At 43.2% G+C, this 19671-nt stretch overlaps 1 protein-coding gene across 3 annotated transcripts in view; it reads right to left on the minus strand.

Annotated features, from left to right (window-relative positions):
* THSD4 (thrombospondin type 1 domain containing 4) overlaps positions 1–19671 on the minus strand; it is a 428840-nt gene that overhangs the window by 383875 nt on the left and 25294 nt on the right. Inside the window, exon 1 of one of the 3 annotated variants that reach the window (XM_068958766.1) lies at positions 2113–2358. The exons of the other annotated variants lie outside the window; for them this stretch is intronic. The gene's annotated coding sequence lies outside the window, so the exon portion shown is untranslated. Of the gene's footprint in view, positions 1–2112; positions 2359–19671 lie in introns of those variants that run through there. 3 annotated transcript variants of the gene reach the window in all.

Genomic DNA, 19671 nt, shown 5'->3' on the forward strand with positions numbered 1-19671 from the left:
AGCAAGTGTTTTATACCCCAGTCATAAAACTCATCACTGCATACCGGCAACCTAATTAATTTTCTGCAATTAAATCTGCTGCAGCTCTGAATGAACCTGTTGTATGAAGTGTGAACGGACAGAAATCTTGCACTGTGCAACACCTCCTACTCCAAATGTTTCTGAGAGTTAGAGTCATAAATCAGAAGTAGATCCTTTGATTCCAATGGAGCTGTGCCAGATTAGAGTCATCATAAATAAAAACCAGGGATTAGCCCTGCTCCTAAATAAAACCTGACAAGCTACGTTTCGGACACAAGTATGGCAATCTGTGTTTTTTACCTACAGTAACTCTGAAGACCCCTATATGATACTCCAAGTCAAAACAGCTCATCTCCCATTTCTAGCATTCCTAAATAATCTCTTTTTACAGCACTTTTCTCCTTGAAAGGCAGTCTCTCCTCCTAGTCTACTTAATTCCAGTGTCCCACTAGATTACTTGGGAGAGAGGTGATGGAAAAGAAAGCATCAAGAATTACAGATGTCTAATGAATTTCAGCAATCTCAGGTTTCATTTTAAATCCCTGATGATACCGAATGAGTGGAAATCACATCAACCAGTAGATTACTACTGATCTCAAGCCAGAAAGAAGTCCAAGTTGGCAAGCTGCAGCTTGATGGATCAGGTTGTTAAGAGTTCATTGGCAGTTCCACAAACAGCACAAGACTAAGATAAATTTTGGGCATTTTCTGGTCCTGCTCTTGCCACAGAACACAAAAGGAAGACAGGAAAAACATGCAGGGCAGAGTAACAGAACATTAAGAGCTTACTGAGAGACTCATGGACTCATCCATGGAATTACACTCTTGTATTGTATTACCGACAGCTAGTTACTTAAATACTATTTTTTGATTAAAAAACATATATATAAATATAATCACAATGATTCATCAACAGATGATTGCACAAAGAATTACAAATATTTCTATTACTTTTATTGGTTATCCACTCTCATCAATGCAATTACTTAAACCTGTCATCTCTGCTAACAGAAATCGCTTTATGCCACTATAAAACCCATGCTGTTCTGAAGTCTTAAATATAACTTAGTTTTGCTCATCCCTATATCAAAAGATAGAAAAAAATTTAAAAAAATACACAGAAAGGTAACAAGATTAGTATGAATGAAGATATGAAAAAGCTCTCACATTAAAAGTGAGTGGAAATCTAAGAATCCTTTAGCTTTAAAAAAAGAGATAAGTGAGGTAGGGATATGTGGAACTCACTGCTGCCGGGTTTTTTGAGCCCGGTTCAGCTTCTAGTTGAAGCTGAACGTTTGAACAAACTCATGAAAACGTTCATCAAGAGCTATTAAGCACAAACGAGAAGACACAATGACAGATGAAGGATCCTAAAGCTAGAGCTGGAGAAGAAAAGGTATTTGCAGATGCCCCTCTACTTGTGTCGCATTCAAACATCCCGTAGCCTACGCAACTGAAGGCGAACAGCCCAAGCGTCACCTAAATTTAAGCGCAGGTAGCAAAGCCAGAACCGGGAGAGCAGGAAGGGAACTACCAGAAGCCAAGCACGCTGTATGCCTGGCACGCTGTGTTTAGATCTACCAAAAGATACCAAAGCCAGAGCACAGGTGACACGTTCCCTTCCCAAGGGCAGCTGTTTCCTTTTTTTACCGCCCGGGCCAGGCCGGGGCGGCCGGCCTCGGCTCGCACCACCTGCGGCGGCCGCGGCCCCCGGGCGCGGGGCGAGAGGGGACGCGCCCCAGGGGCGCCGCCCGCGCGGGGAAGCGGCCGCGGAGCGCTGCCCACGCGACCACAGCGACACGGGTCCCACGGGGCGCTCCGGGGAGCGCTCTCACGGCAGAGAGAGGGCGAAGGCTCGCCGGCCACACGCTTGAAGGCAGGCGCCTTGCCGGGCGAAGGCGGCCTTCCCGCCGCCTCGTAGCCCCCGCAGGCCGGGCGGCGGGGAAGGGGAGGCGGAGGGGGGCCGTGCCCAGCCCCCCGGGCAGCCCCGGCCCCCGCGGGCGCCCGCCCCGTCCCGCCCCGCCTCACGGGCGACCTGCCGGCGCCCACCGCCACCTGGTGCGGGGCTGCCCGCGCCGCTCCGCGCCTTACCGCTCCGCTCCGCGCCGGCGTCCCTCGCGGCGCCTCCGTCCCGTCCCGTCCCGCCCCGTCGCCTCACGGCGAAGCTCTCCGTGCCGTAGGCTGCCGAAGGCTGAGCCCGCGCCGCGCACGGGAGGCGGCGCCGCTCCGCCGGGAAGGCCGGTCCGCAGCACCCCAGGCAGGCTGCCGGCGGCTCCCGGCTGAGGGACAGCCTCTCCCGCCGCCGCCGCCGCCGCCGCCGCCGCCGCCTCTCCCCTCGCTCCCGGCCGCCTCCCGCGCCCACGGCAACCGCGGCGCACCGGCCGCCCAGCGCCGCCCGCGCCTGCTGCCACCTGGCGGCCGCCTCGCCCGCCGGCACGGCGGAGCCGGCCGGGGCGCGCCCGGGCGAGGCCAACCGCCGCCCGGCGGCCTCGCCCCAGCCCTCCAGCGGGCGGGGCCGGAGGGAGGCCGAGGCCCGCGGCCCCTTCCAGCGGCGCGGGCTGCGCGGACGTGCGCGGCGGCGGGCGGCTCATGGCGGGGGCGGCGGCGGCACGTGCGGCCGTTGGAGCGGCCGTTGGGCGCGCCGGGCCCCCCGCAGCCCGCGGGCTGGGGGAAAGTCCCCCCGCTTCCCGCGCAAAGGCAAACGGGAGGCGCTGCCTGGTTTTCGCCCATACTTGCCCAGAGGACTGAGATTTGAAACCAATCCAGGAACGCTGATAACAGCGGCACTGTGGAAAGCGAGCCCCGTACCAGTGTATATGAGGAGAATCTCTTATTTTCGGGGAGATTTTTTGAGTGAACATCTGAGGAAAAAATTTGGATTTGTCTCTCTTTCCCTGCTGCTAAGTGTACCGGACCAATCCCTCAGGCTACTTTTATTTAACAGTGCAGTTAATTGTCCAGCATGGACTCTAAACCTTAGACCTGGCAATATTATTCATTGCAACATTTAGTTTTATGCATTTTTTAAAAGAAAAAAAGTCTGTTCTTATGGTGGGTTCACCCAGGTGAACCCATTTGCTGTAGAACACAGCAAAAGAGGTTGTGTTTTCCTGGCAACGTTTTGGGCTCTGTTACACTTGAACCCAGCAGAACCAGTCACAGATGAAGTGTTGACTGCTGTTCGTTGCCGCAGCCATACCAGAACAAATCCACTCCGCTCCCAAGCCTGCGTACAGCAACGGGCTCTAAGCAAAAGACGTGCAAGAAAGAGTGAATTTACTAAGCAGGTTCTCCAGGTAATTGCTACAACATAGTGCTCCCAAGCAGGGTCAGATGCCTTGTGGGCACAATGGTGTTTTTGGCTGTTAAAAGGCAGCAGTAGAATAACTTGAAAGAGCTGCAGGACTTTCAGAAGACGAGCTGCAGCACGACATTCAGAGTCCCAGTACATTGAAGTGGAGACCGCAGTAACAGCCTTTGGAAAAGCCTAAGAACACACGCTTGTCGCTGTTTCCCCTCCTCATCTCTTTTCGGCTTCCTTTGCTCTTGTTTCCCTAATGTCTCTTTTGTTTTCCATTTGACTTTTGAAACGCCTGCTCCCTCCCAAGATCTAGTGCAAAGTCCTGTCTCCCATCCCTCCATCTCCTCCTCCCTTTGCCTCATGAACCATTCAGAAGAGCATTCATCGTATTTTCCCTGCAATCTCAGAGGAAGTGTGTTGTCAAGCTGATGAGGGGGAGAGGAGCAGTCCTCCTGCACTCCTTATCCGTGCATCAGAGCAGCTGACAATCAGAACTTGTTCCGACCAAGTGCAGAACTTCCTCATTATATTGTAATGTTTTCTCAAGTCTTGCATGGTGTCTCATAACAAATAAATAATAAATATAATGAGAAAAATAAGAAAAAAAGAATCTACTCTGGCTATGGCTGCCCTTTTCTTAGAGACAGACATGAAGGGCGCTGTGGAATTCTTTTGACAAGAGAGCAAAACATGAATGCTTGGAAGAGAACTAGAAGCGTTCACTAGGAGTTCAATGTAATCCCCCTGCTTCAAGCTTCCATTTATATTTGCTATCACAAGATGAAGTAGAAAACAATGCATTTGAGGGCAGTATAGGAGAAATCCAAACCACCAAGCAAAGAAAGGTCTGGGTGAGAACAGGAATCAGCCCACTTGACCATTTGTGATCTAGCCACATCTTGCCTCTTTGTTTCTAGGCAGGGGTAACCACCAGCTCCACTTAAACTGCAAGTTTCAAAGATTCAGGTGGTGAGATGCAAGATGCAGGGGTGTCACGGGCTATTTTCACACCTAAAACTGGAAGACTTCCTTGTCTATGAGCCAGTTCTTCGGCCAGCTGCCTCTGTGAAAGAATAGGAATCTACTGCTGTTGGTTTCATTAAGATTCTTTGGGTTACAGCAGCCTGCGAACAAGACGGTTAGTGCTATTTTGAAAATTCAGACTGAATTCCAGTGTAAGATGATAAGACTAGAGTGGAACAGAGGTCTGCCCTGCAAGACTGAACTGCTGCTCACTATTCATGAAGAAGAATCCTGCATTAAGAGTCCGAATGATTGCATGTACAATTCCCTATTGGGATAAGGAAGGAGAGACTCTGAGAAGGAAGATCAGATTGTGTTGGAAGCTAGAGTTTCCCTCCCTTTAATTGTTTCAGCCACTTACTATTTGTTTCAATACTTTTCGGCAAGCCACTAATTGTTGCACTGGAATCTTTCTGCTTCATTTCCTTCTCTTTGTGAGAGCAGGTGTCAACACTGCAAAGAGGTAGAAATCTGCTGCTCAGTGTAAGGAAGACAATGTCAGATTTGCAACAGGTTCAGCACAGGTCAGTGGCACAGTTAAGGTTTAGAAAGTGCCTATTATACAAGCTTTAGATTCTGAGATCTGGAGAAAAAGGAGAAAAAGAAACCACAAAACCTGGAGACATCGGCTGGCTTGCTAGCTTGGAAATAAGACAGTATAGTTTTATAAATGTTCTCTTTAGTCCTAGATAGTTACTCTCTTTAAGGAGGGATATGAGCAGGGTACGAGTATGAGTTAAGCACGAAGGAGCACCTATGAAAGGGCACCTAATGACACCTATGAAAAAGAACAGGAGCTAGTTCAGTTGCAGTTTAGCTATCTAGAACAGCAGTAGCATTTTGTAATCCACACCCAGAAACTATGTTCAGAAAAGTCTCTATTTTATGTCCACTCTCTGTGCCTTACCCCAGTGCTGGTCAATCCTCCCTGTTAGATACTTGCCTGAGAACAGCAGAGACAGATAGAAGACAGAAAGTTTTTCAGCTAATATGTCACATTGCAGAAACTGGAGAATGTGCCTGTTCTACACTTCAAAGATATTTTACCTACAGGAGCGCGTTCCAGGAACAGCACTTCCTTGGGACCTGCGGCCACTCTGGGCTGTGGTACCAGTAACTTACCCATAAGGAAAACTCCCCAGCAGCACAGCAGGGCAAGATAACTTTCTAGCCAAAAAAAAAAAAAAAGACTTATTTCCCACATATTTCCCTTTGGTCACACTGGAGGACTTCTCTGTATTCCCTAGAAGCACCAGCTAGACAGACCACATCCCTTGTTCCTACCTCTGTGCTACCTCAATACAGTTTTCTTTATGTGGCCATACTCACTAGTCTTTCCCAGTGCCTTTTGCTAATTACCATCTCTCATAACAGTAACTTTCCTTAGACCTTCATTTACAATCAGTAGCTTTCTCCCAAGAGCCAGCGACAACCAGAAGGGCCACAGTAGCCAAAACATCCTGATCATTTTGTATCGAATGAGAGGGGCCACGTCTTACTTCCATGAGTCTTATTTATATGATACCTTAAGGCACGCTCTGGGAGTGATAGTTTGGCTTTTCAATCAAAGGAGCAGTTCACAAAGAGAAATTGAGTAACGCTATACTGGGGTAGGGCAGTGCAAGTTTTTTATTTCCAAGTTAAAGCAACACATGCTCCAAAGGGTTAAGGGGACTGATTTAGTGGAGGATCAGCAACCTAAGTAAGGAATGGAAATGATATTTCGAATAACAGCCACGGTGATTAGAATCCATGTAGCAGAAAATCCTTACCAAAGAGAGAACTGCTTCTAGAGCTGCTCCCTAATAGGAAATAGGAAATATATCTAAGGAAAAAAAGGAGCCAAAAACCCAATGAATGAGGAAGGTGCTTTAAAAGGAAGGCTGGAGCAGGAAATACGCGTAGACAGATTATTTTACAGACTCTGTAATAATAGCTGTAAGAGACTAAAAGCTCAGCTTGAAGAGCAGAAGGATACATACATTTAGGTGAAGCAACAACACGCATTTAGGAAAAGATGAGAGTCATTCAACTGAGTAGCTTTTTTAATTTGCATTTCTTATCCTGACTATCTAATGCAAGAGTATAGACCTACAGCACACACAGCATGTGCTGTTTCACATTTATGTTCCTTTGTTGTTTCTCAGCTGCATAATTTAAACCTTCTTTCTTTTATTATATCTGTAACTACAACACATTCTAATATTTATAAATGGAGAGTGACTTGGCACAATATTGGGTGCAGTCTGTCTGCCATCAGAGAGGCATTCTCTAAATGAGCCTGCCTGCCTGCCTCAGAGCCCGGAGATCTGGACTGTTTGTTTAAAACCTAACTTCCTCTGAGAATAGCCATGCACAGCTGTAGGCCTATTGACAACCATTAAATAACTGAAGGCTTCAGCCAAAATGTTGGAGCAGGGCGTAGAATTTGGGGGGGCCTCAACTTTTTCATGACCAACTAGGTATCCTATAATAAGTGGGAGCAAAGGGTGCTTAGGCAGTTCAGAAAAAAGGCAGCCAGGCTAGGCAACAGAGTGCCTACAAGCCTGTGCTTAATACTGTCATGGAGAAGAGGTAAGAACTCAAGCTTGGGATCTTCGAAACACTCATAGACTTCGGCATCATTTACAGGTTAGAAATTGCAACTTTTGGATGCCCAGTTACCAACAAGCCTTGTCTAAGACATTTTTATTCCCTCTGCATGCAAAGGGAGACTTAAACATCTTAGGATAAGATTCAAAACAGCCTATATTCTAAATGGAAAGCAGCTATGAGACAAAGAATAGGAACTGCTGTGCGAAAGAGCAGTTGTAAACTCCTAGCTCTCTCAAGATGCTCTTAAATCAGGGATTTATTGCTGGGGAAACATAAATAGCACAGCGTGTAGTACAAGCAGGTAGTACTGCTGGCCACAATGGGCAGCATGTGGCCAGAAGCTTCCCCAGAGAAGCTCTGCAGCCAGGATGCCACCGGTGAGCACCATGGGGGTGGTGTGGGTAGAAGCCGCCCAACCGTCCCCCTTTCTCTGTTCCTTCTCACTCATCGCAAGTTCCTGCACTTTTACTCTTCTCCCTGCGCTGGAGCTCCGCAAGGAGCCTTCCAAGTAGTGTGAGAATAACAGGATGATACTGAGGAAATTGTTCTTCAGCATGAGTTTTGACCCTTCTGGGCAGCGAATATGAGACACATGGTCTGGACAAGTCCCTGGCACATTAGCAGCCTTTGTGAAGTTATTTGCTGATTCAGAGGTGTGAAAACTCCTCTGAAATGCTGTGGAAGTAATGGCACTGCTTGTGGTACTGAAACAGCAAAGATTCCTCCTGGGCCATTATGACTTCATAAATATTGACTTTGGATAAAGCTTCTGACAAAATTATGTTTTTTCTTTTTTTCTTTTTCCTCCCAAGTGGGTTTTCAGAGCTAATTTGCTTAAGGCAACATACGTGACACAAGAATAAGCCTTTTGAATAGTGATGCAATTGCTTGGTCGTGAAATAAAAAAAGGCTGGATTTTGACTGATAGTTTGAGTTCATGCTGTTTGTTTGATTTACCTTGCATTCTTTGTCACCTCATTGCTACTCTTGCCAACACATGTCAGAGGGCTATTGATTATGGGCTGAAATACTGTTTTCAAATCTTTTTTGATTTTTACACTTTATCAATTTCCCTACTTTCTTTTCCATAAAAGCCTTGCACTTTTACCCATAAATCCTTCTCTTCAATAAGCTTTCTAAGCTACAGCTAGCCACAAGCTTGCCTGATTCTTTTCTCACTTGCAGCAGTATGAAAATTTAAGCAACATAATTTACCTCAGCAAAATGATTACTAGGCAGTTGATTAGAATTAGGTCTAATGTATTTGACATAGGCATGATTATATTTGTTTTAGTGCACTAGTACACAAGTTCTCAATCACAGCAACTGCCATCCCAACTGAGACTAACACGATTCTTTCAGTCTATGCACTGGAAAGCCCTGTTCTAGAGCAAAAATGGCAGGAGGTTACATGTGAATGCAAGTACCCTGAAGAACTGTTTCCCTGCTTTGGAGGGAAAATCAGACATCTCTTCCCCTAGAAAAGCATTTCAGAATATGTTAAACGTGCTCATGTGTTTTGCTGAATTGGGCCCAAATCTCCAATCTTTTACTCCCAGCAGAACAGAGCTAAACCAAGAGGATGAGGGCAAACAGTAACTACATCTGAGGAGACATGAAATTAAATGTGAAGTAGGGAGGGCACTCAGCTGTGCTTCCTCTTGACAAGGGCAAGAGTACCCTGGTAGACTCCACCAGTATTTCCAGGAATGCAAGAGTCATGTATGTAATATTCACTTTGTACCTGTTATGTCTTCTCCTTGCACTTCAGTGTGCATCACTGCACCTATAAGAGAAGCCCCCCGCACTAACCTTCCTTACCCAGTTTGGGGCAGAGGCTGCTTTCTGGTTCCAGACAGTTTTTTTTTCCTCAACATTACCCACTTTCCTGATTTACTGATTCTTGGGAAAAATCAAAATTATCCAAAGACCAGAGTCACTGAAAAAAGCTTTAGTATCCATACCCAAGCACTCACTGAATGTCTAACCTGGAAAGCAATACCCAGAGATCCAGGCTCTCTGATACGGCTCTGATCAGATACTTGACTGCAACTTATTGGCAAGAGCACTCCTATCATCATTTCTTGTCATGCTGTCTGCTGGCAACTTGTTGCTAAATAGTTTAAGATTTGTATCAGCGATTCAATCAGGATATTAATTTGAAGCAGAAGAGAAGAATCATTTACAAAAAAATATATAAAAGGCTTACGGATGAGGTAAGTGCTGAGCTATGAGCTTGCTTCCCCGTGCAGTGGACCTGCCTAGATGTTTTACCCTTGATTCATGAAAACAGTTGGACCATAAGCAACCTGCATACCGATACGCAGGCAAGTCTAATGTCAAAACATTGGTTTGCCACCAAAACATTTTCAATCCATGAGGAATAGCATGAAACTAAACACTGTGATTGCCCCCTCCCCTGTACCTCCTGAGCATTAATAGGTCGGCATCATCTTTTACTGTCACTGGAGGGTGTTAGCACTCATACGGTCATGCTTTCCATCCTGCGTTGAGAAAAAAAGTGCAGCTGAACACTGTGTACTGACTGAATTATGAGGTTATTAAAGAGAGAAAACACAAGACAGTGGAAAATGGACCTGTGCTCACTTTTCAAAAAGAAGGCTGTTAGGATGAGGCATACGCACACAGCAGTTTAGGGAGGGTATGTACGAGTCATCCTTTTACATAAATGCTCATTTCCAAGACTATCCAGCTGCTTTGTAACACACTTCTACACTGCAAAAAGTCATATTTACAGCCAAATCCTCATGCACATAATATGAAAAAGATTTTACTCTGTCCTCTATAGAAAGAGGGAGTCATTTTGGGCCAAGAGACACTGAGACACGTAACTCATGAACAATTCCCTCATCTAATAAGCCCTTGGGTAAAGATTTTTAAGCTAAAGATTCCTATGTTTACAGGAATGTACTTAGGAAAGCGTACTAGCAGAATAACTAGAAGAATTCCTAACACACTTGAATATATTTCCTACACTAGAGATTCGGGCCATAAATTTAGCAACCTATATTAAGAATACATAACCTAGTGACTACTGGAGCCACACTTTTTAATTGCCTAACATGGGACACTTTAAGGGAGTCTGATTCACTGCAACTGCCAAACACCTGTGCACAAAACACAACCTCTTCTTTTTATTTCTAAAGAAGCGCTAGGCTGTAATGGGTTGTTAAAATCCTGCCTTTTCTTGTCTCTTTCTTTATTCCTATATAGAGGTGTAAAGCAGGTCCCCAGTACAGTCCTCTTCCCCTCTCCCTCCAGACACCTCACACAAATAACAGATATTCACAGCAGGAAGAATCGTCTCCCTGAGACGACAGACCGTAGCCGCGCTGTGCTAGTGACGGCAGGCGAAGCAGCCCCGCTGGCCTCACTGCAGTGCTTCTCTCGCGCCCCCCCCATCCACGCTGGCCCCGGCCCCAGCACAGCGCAAGGAAGCGCTGCCGACACACAGCCAGTGCCAAGCAGAGCCGGACTCCACGCAGCGAAGGGCCGAGCACCCACAGTGATCCCTACACGCAAGCGCTTGGGCAACTGCTGCTTCGCTGCCTGGTTGCCTCCTGCCCTCTAAAGAGAGGCATGATCTGGCCTCTCAAAAAAGGTGCTGCTTCTAAAGCTTGAATCAAATCCCTTTTATCTGTTACAGAGAAATAAAGAGAGAAACAAACGGGGAAGAGAGGGCACATTTAAATTATAGCATGAGGATATTTTTTTTTTCAATGGGACTTCATGTGTTGTCATAAGCAGAATTCAGTTCACTTCAAGTAGATAGTCCATAGACGTCAGTATGTTAAATGGGATGAACCTAGGCAAGCACAATTGGATGAGGAAGATGGCCAGGGTTTTTAGATCATCTCACTAAAGCCATTCTCTTCGGGCTGTTACGCATTATATACCATATAATAAAACACCCAAACTCTCCTTCACTTACCTACCATCCCATAGAAAACTAATCTACATAACACCAACATCTGCTCAGCAGAAGGATAATTATACATGCATGTATACAAATAGACTAGACAGTTTCTCACATTTTGTAAAGAAGAAAATAGAACTAATTAAATAATTAAGTATTATTTTGGAAGATACTGCTCATCTTTTCAGAGGAAAAATTTAGAGTTGTTCACAGAGTGAGGGCAATACTCCTCACTACCTAAATTGCTCTAATTCCTGAATTCTTTATAATAGCATTGCTACTCTTACAAAGAAAAATATTTTCTGTTGTGTTTCAGCTATATAGAGAAGACAAAATGTTACATGTAGCTTTGCAGCTTTGAACAGATGTGTTTGCAGACAACAGAGAAGAGAAAGCATAACCTTACGGCTCTGTACCAATTGTTCAAGTCTGTAGTGTTTATAGATGTTAGGTTTACAGTTCCTGCAGTTTACTGCAATTCTGTGGGGTTAATTAAAATGCTTTACAAAATCAGATAACAAGACAAGTGGGGGAGGGCAAGTGTGCATTTTATGTACTGTCTATTCATCTCCAGTCAAGCCCGTCATGTATACAAGCAAACATCTGTGGAAAGTCTGCCCTTGGAGCAGAACAATCCCTCTTGACTTTCCAGTTTTAGTAGCTGGTCCTTTGCTAGAACTTTGTGTGTCTGTGGGGGTGTGCGTGTGGGTGTACACGCGCATGTACACATGTAGTTTGGGCATATTTTTCACAAATGAGAGAGAAAGTTAAGACAGTTTACATGACATTTTGTTTGTGTAAAAGCCAAAAAAGCTTCTGTCCTTATTTCACAGGCAGGTAATGTTTTAGAAATGTCTACTCTTAAGATTCTACAGAAATTAAGAATTAGCTTTTATAAGTCCTGTGTACAATGATGTGAGAACTGATAATAATCTAGACCATATTTATCCTCCACATTTATATAGTCTTCAGATACGTGATCTGATCCAAAATGCAATGAAATCCCTGGGATTTCAGCCAGATCTTTACACTGTGAGCAAGAACAAGCTTACTTTCAACTTTTAAGTAACTATTTTGAACAGAACAATGGGCCCATGATTACCTAAGAGATCACATTCCTCAGAACACTAGCGAAGAGCACGGTTTGTTTTCTAGTTGTACTATCTCCACCTTCCCTGAAGTCATGCATTTCAGTAGCTACATGTTAGTATTTTACTCCTCCCAGGCACACCTTGCTGCACGTAGAATACCAAATAGCGCAGATAAGCTCTGAAGCTTCTTTAGTCACCCCAATGTCCTTGCTGTGGCACTTGGAGAACAGTGAGACGAACTGAAGGTTTTAGGCCAGCTTCCCTGCTGAGTAAAGGGAATTATACCAATAGAGAAGGCAAATCTTTGTTTCTGGGTGAAAAGGAAGGGAAGAATCTGCCTCATTCTTCTCACATGAACCCAGATCAAACTTCAACAGAAAGATGCAAAGAGCTACAACAAATTCTGCCTGTTCTGGTCTCGTTTGTCACATTTAGGTTGTGTCCATGGGGCAGACACACAGCTGCAGTCATGGCACACCATTGTGCTGTAGTAAACACAAAGCAAAGCAAACATCTTCACTGCAATAACATGGGTATGCAGGTCGGTTTTGCGATTTAAAAGGTAGGCAGTGTGCATAACAAGAAAATTTGATGGTAAGACAGAAGTAGCCCTTTGCATAACAGATTTTAGGTACTTTTACCTGAAATCAAAATAGATGTTTCTTGTTATTTGGAAAAGACAGATATTTGTTGTTAAAATCTTTGGATTTATTTTTGATAAATCATTCTGCAATAGGAGGCTGCAACAGGATGTGCATCTCCCTGGACAGAGTAGACTACCATATACTAAAATAACATCACAACAACCAGTAATAGAATCTGACAGCTAACAATCTTTCTACAGTAACAGTAATAACAGTTTACCAGTGTAGCATCTCAGATAATAGACAGCATTTTTGGTACTTACATAACTACTAAATAAGTTGCAGCAAAATAGACTTTCTTGTGGACTATTACAAATGCTGTAAAAGTCACTTGGTTATTACTTTCTGTATTATTACACAATTTACTTCCACTATTTCTTCAGCAATCACTGCATCTTTTGGAACATTTTGCAGCTCCGGGCCAGAGGATGCAACGGGATTAATTCCCCGGATTCTATACTGTACTGCCGAAGCATGTTTGTCACACCTCCCTAATGTAATGTTTTTCCAGGCTTCAATGTTCATCTATACAAATCAGTACTGTTCCATTTATTTTTCTTCAAGAGCCTTCCTTTTGAAAGTTTAGCATTTTCTATTGAAATTATGGCTGCAGTTTCAAGCTTGAGAAAGACAGAGAAAAACCTACATATCTCTCTATATTATTCATACTGTCTGTACAGTGAGTCAGAGCCTAAGCACAACTTGTCAACACACGTACCTAGAGCCAAATCACAACCTCCACTTTAAGGTGTGGACTAGATGAAAGGAACAGAAAATGCAATACAATGTCCAGAAATCTGTCAGAGGGAGGGAATGATCTTCAGTCTTACACAGCACTGTGATTTGCTTCCCCTGCTCCGAGGGTACTGTGCAGTTGGTAGTCCAGCGCACACAAGGGGAAGCTGGCAGGAGCTGAAGTGCAGCCGGAGACCCCTCGCTCTGAACAGCAGAGGGTTTTGACACATCCCTAGAAAAGCTCTGCAGAAGTCACTCAGACCTAGCTATGATGTTTTTTTTTTTCTACCTGCACAAACCCACAGGTCCCTGGCATGCGCAGAGAAGAATATGAAGCTAGCTGTTCTGTTAGGGCACAATATTTTGGATGGGACAGTCTTCTGCATACTTTGAGATCTAGAGAATTTCCTGATGGATTATGAAATAATTAGTTGGCCTGAGAATCAGCCCTGGGCCCATTCTGCAAGAAGGCAAACTTAATTTCCTCACAGCCTCTGACTGGAGCTGGACAGAAAAGCTATTCTTTTCCCTAGGGTAAGGTTGATAGTTTTGAAATGTTAGGTTTTCCAAAGAAGTGTTCTAAATTGTACTGAAAAATTTTAAGTTTTCTATTTGTTTTTTGTATACTTTCTTTCCGTTTTTCTCCTTTTTGTCCTACTATTTCCTCCAGAAAGAGAGAAGTTTGGTGGAGGAGGGGGAAGGAAGAGAGCATGAAAGTGACCCCCCCCACCAATTTACTTTTTATACTGTTTTCTAATAGGAAGAATGTTGAAAATTAGTAAGAAAATGTGAACATTAGAAATAGTCTTTCTGTTTCTAATTGCTAAAATAATCCAAATGCAACCCAGAAAAGTGTCAAGATTCAAACTGCAAAGTACAATCTATCAAAGTCATGAAATGCAAATAATTACAGAGTTTGGAATTCCAAGATTACTGTTAGTACAAGGTAAAACCAAGCTCCAAAGAACTTCTTAGGCAGCAAGCAGAGGAAAACTTATCATAAAACTTTTGATGACCAGAAACATAATGAGGCCTTTTGAACTTTGCTGACACCAGATGGAAATATTCGGAAAACAAACTAAACCCTCCATATGATTTAGAAATACTTTTACTTTATAATCACAGTAGATTGCTGCAGAAAATATTATAATGTCATAAGGGAGTATGACTTCAAGAAGTGAAAAAGCAATCAGAGTACAGTGTTCCAAAAGTATAACTTGAAACAGAACAAATAAACAGAATTTGTGATAGAAATGCTTTTAAAAGACATTGTTTGGAAAAAAGTCTTCCAGAACGCACTGCATGGTCTTTTAGACCTGTAACAAGACAGTGACACCTTTTAGCTAGTCTGCCTAGAAGATGCTGAAAAGTAACTTCTGTGGTCACAAGCGTGTGGTCACTTCAAAGGCATTTCATTTGTCCTAGATGTTTTCTGTGTACACGCTGTTCAGAAGAGGGTAGTACATAAATAATTACACGCTACAGGCTTGCATCACTGCTTGTTTGAAAAGATCTACATAACCTATTTATTGGTATACCAATTGTAAATTATGCTTGTGAGATCAAACTCATGCTAACATTTACTATTCCTTAGGAGACAAGCAAAAACTGAGTGAATTCTTGCTATGTAAACTCAAAAAAACAATTATACAAACAAACTAGGTTGTTCATCACCAGTTTGTCCAAAACATCCAGCCCTTCTGTGGAGTGCAGGATCTGTCTGCTCTCCTACTGCACCAAGTTCCTGTCCAGAAAGACAGGTCTTTGAATCCCACAACTATGGGTGACCAGAAGCAAAAACCAGGAATCAGAGCAACGCCTCTAAGATATTGTACCTCACTAGTTGCAGCTCTAGCAACGTCACCTGGGAGAAGGGTCATTGCTTAAGCAGGGCAATAAATCAAAAGCCTATAGACTATAACTAACAGCATATATATGATGTAGAAGCCAGGTTTACAGATCCTAAAATGCACACTTTTATGAAAAGTTCAGTACTCTTCATTTACTGAGCCAGCTACTACCTCCTCACTTTCTTCTGCATGAAGGAAGGGGATAACCTAACCAACAAAGACCAATCTCAAAAGATTATGGTCACATGCAGACACCTTCCCAAGACACCTCTTAGCTAACTGAATGCAGACAAAGAAATACAACATGAGACTTGACCTGCTAACAGACACTTCACCAGCATACTGCTTCCGTTTGTAACTTAGAATGGTTCCCAAAATACCATGTCTTGACATAGCTACCGGCCCATGTTTTATCAGATAAGATCTGGAATATGCACTACTTTGAGGCATTACCTTTATCATGGAAAGACAAAGATATTTCCGTAGATATTTCTTTTTACAAAGATAAGGGCTATTTTTTGAAGACATTCATAAACTTGGAAAGCTAATAATATTCCTTGATAGGAAGAACTGATAGACCTACAAAGAAGAATCAAATCTTCAGACTAACCATAAAGTATGTTTCAGGGAATAATACCATTTTACTGCAGGAAATGAGAGGATGCAAAACAAACATCAAAATATCCATAGTGCATCTATGAACATTTTTGTAACCACTACAGAAATCAAAGGTTCTCACATCAGTGGATTTTTTGACAAGACAGAATAACTGTCTTGTCCTGGATCCCTATCCTAAAGTGATCCCAAATCCTGCTCAGCTTGACTCTCCAGGGATGGCTCAGTTATGAATGAACTCCAGGAAACATGACATAGCTCATCCACAGCTGCCATAACTTTGCTCTTTCAAGCCTCCTGTGAGACTGGAAGACCTCATGCACTATAACAGAAAATCAATACAAAATAGAGACCCAGCATATGACATATCGATCAGTTTTCTTTACTCTCCCTTACCACTTGGAAATATTTCCTTCCATGGAAGCCAAACACATTCTAGATCCTCTTTCTTCTGTTTTGCTTTCCCTAGTGGCCTGGCCTGTGGAGCCATCAGAACCATTAGAAAAGGCCTCCCAGGCCTCTTGGTTCAAAGAAAAGCTGGAGAGCCTTCCACGGACTATGAAGTGCAGCTAAGACCTGTTATGATCATGACATAACCAGAAACACTTATGAACACACAAAAAACAACTTTCTAAATCCTTTTGGCAATTCACACGGTTGCAAGAAGCACATGTTTGCACTGAGCATTCTCACGCTTCTCTTCATGACAGAATACCAGGACTGAGAGTAACAACAGAGCATTTCTTTCTACTAAGGATTATAAAAGGGCTGAAAATGACAGGATATGGAGTGAGAAGGAAGAAATCTTCCTTAGACTAGAGTAACATAGAAAAGATTCTTCTGCCTCCTTTGAAAACACAGAAGGCTTCAATGCCTCTCTTCTGTTGCAGACATTCACACCTGCCTACAGCATTTTGCTTGGCTCCTATCATAAAGCAGGGTGTCATGCGAAAGAGGAGCACTTTGAAAGCCCAGCTGTGATATAACAAGGTGAGTCATAATCCAGATATGCATCAGTGATAATCACACAACTCCCTCAAGAGAAGCCAGAGCGCTGAGAAGCAGATGAGAACTTGAGTCCCCTAGGTGCTGAAGGATAAATAAACAGTGAGTCAAGCAAAAGCATGTGACAGAAGAAATCTGTATCAGCTCTCTACCCTGCTTCATTTCCCATGGATAGATTTTCATCCAAGGACTGATGCTGTCTAGAAAGCTTCTGCCAGCTCATCTTGAACAACCACCACCCAGCTTGAAATGGAAAAAAAAAGTTCCTAGATGTTGAAAGTTTTCCATGGTGCCAACATTAACTGCCAACTCTTGCTGAAATAATCTGTCCCCATTGCTTACTCCTATGTTCCTTTATCCTCTCTACTCTCCCATAAGGGCAGATGTTCAAAGAAAATTTTTTATGCCTATATATGCATATGCATGTATATATATAGTCTATCCTTAACCTTGCCATTGCTGCAACCCATTTAGTTTTGGAAAAAAAGGGGGCCTGAATATATTTTAATCACAAAGAGCTGATCAGAGCAGAGTAATGAAGAATCATAAATCTGGCCTGTTTTGTTGTTTATATGATAAACTGCTGCAACAGTTTCACCTACTCTGGCACATTGCCAGTGCTGGCCCAGAAAGTGAATATGAGCGCCAGCTCTAGCTCACCCATCCTCCCTTCTCAGTATTTACTCCAATATTAATTTCTTTACCCTCCCTGCCCTCCCATGGCTATGGGTGCTCACTCTCACATGACCCAGCGGCATAAAACTTTTTGAGGCTGTAATTCTTGTTCTGTTCCAGTTTTTTGTTAAGTTTCTTTTTCTTGCAAGAAAAGAAAACAACTGTTGTTGCCAGTACATACTTTTTAACAACTTGGTTTCTAACCCCAACATACTGCTTCCGGTGCCAACTAGTCAATAACGTGCTCGCTCACCCCTAACAAAGAGGGACAGAAAAAGCGGGCAATTAAGGAAGAAACAGCATCTCCCCTATCCTCTAGTCACAGCTGCCCTGCAATGGGAGATGTGGAGCTTGCTGTCAAGTCACACTGCTCTAATAAGGCTTCCAAAAGCAAAGCCTTACTCAGAACTGGCTGAATGTGCATGTCACCCATTATTCATTTACTCAGCCTTCTTATCAAAGTTATGATGTGTAAAAATATAAAGCTGATCAAAAACAGCACGGACTTTATCTTTGAGCTACAAGTTCCTCCTTGATCCCTGTGGTATGAAAAGAGTCTTAAATATCAGCTGAAGATTATACAGAAACTACATGCAGAAATGCAATCTGAGTAATTTGACATCTATTTTGCAATATCCCTGAAGAACAATATGGTATAAGAGCTTAAGTCATCAAGTTTGGCCTCCCAGTACCTATGTAAATTGTGTTGCATTACACCCAACCGAGGTGCAGAATAAAAGTGAGAGACAGAAAAGACTGACTGAGGTAGGCCATTCCTCTGCCTGTCTGAATTATTCCTATACTAAACATTGTTTGCCCTTTTCTAGCTTAGTAGGTCCTTTCCACGTCTCAAAGGAGCAGCCTTTTAATTTTGCCTGTAAAACTATCCCACAATTTAGGCTGACTTTGACTCCCTTCCTTGTCTTCAACAGATGCTAAATTCACATCCAAATTCATCTCCTTCCTGGAATTTGTCAAGACGTCATTAAACTAAAGAGAGAATTTTGTCACAGCTGGAATTAGTAAGCATCAGCTATGGATAGCAAAAAGAAAATACTACCCCAAAGCTTATGCGCAGACATTCTGGCACCTAAACATAGACCAAACTATTTCTATGCTGCCCTTGCTCCCTTTGCAATATCACTGTATCTTTTTTATTTAATCAAAACTGCTCTATAATTCTCATAATCTCTTTAAATTTATGACTACTTGTTTCTCTGGTGACCTCACTTGTGTCCATGTTATCAAATTGTCCAATAACTCTACTTCAAAAATAACCTGAATAACCAAATCCACAGAGACCGTGAATCTTGTAGTCACAGAAACACAGAAAATACAAATAGCAGGGACTCTAGGAGCTTCTCCAGTCTTTTCTTCTCCCTGCGGCAGAATCAGCTCTGGCAGATGCTTGCTAGAGCTATTTTTAAAACCCCGAGTGGCAGAAATTTTACAGTCTCCTAAGGAAAGATACCCCAATAGTGTATTATCCACAGCTAGGCATTAGCCAAAGTAAGCAGAATTCATCTCAATGCAATTTAGGCCCTTTACTTCTTTTCCTACCTGCCACAACTGAAAAAGAGAATGTTCTCTTCTATTCTGCAATAGCTTTTGAGATATCTGAAGGCATTATTTAAGGAAGGAATTTTTGCTTTCTCTCTCAGTCAGAGAATTTATCTTTTCAATAAATTACCTTTACTATTAGAAAATGAAAAAAACATATAAACCCGTAGCTCCCACAGACCTACTGGGAGCTCCAAAATATTGGTTCATTTCCTATCATTTTTGACAGAGCTGTTTCTGCAGTAAGTATTAAGTAGGGAACAAGTATGAATGACATGACTGAACTTGACCACACCAGAACTGAACACATGATACAGAATTTAGAACTGACTCATGGACCCCAGTCCTTCTGCGCAACTGAGAAACAACTTTTACTTCCTCTAAACGTTGAGTATGCTATTTTCTTGCATTGCTCACGTACTGGTCCTTTGGCACAAATCAGCACAGCTGATTGCATGACTGCTCTGCAAGGTCTCTGGGGAGCAGCTAGAGCACCTAGTAGTAGGAAGAAGCTGCAACCACATCTTCTCTCGTTTACTTCCAATGCTTTTTGACTCTGGCCAATGTAAGCAGCAGGACAGACCAGTCACGGATATCAGGGAGCTTTGTGCTAGGCATC

Source organism: Struthio camelus, chromosome 12 (genome assembly GCF_040807025.1).
Source record: "Struthio camelus isolate bStrCam1 chromosome 12, bStrCam1.hap1, whole genome shotgun sequence".
NCBI lineage: Eukaryota > Metazoa > Chordata > Aves > Struthioniformes > Struthionidae > Struthio > Struthio camelus.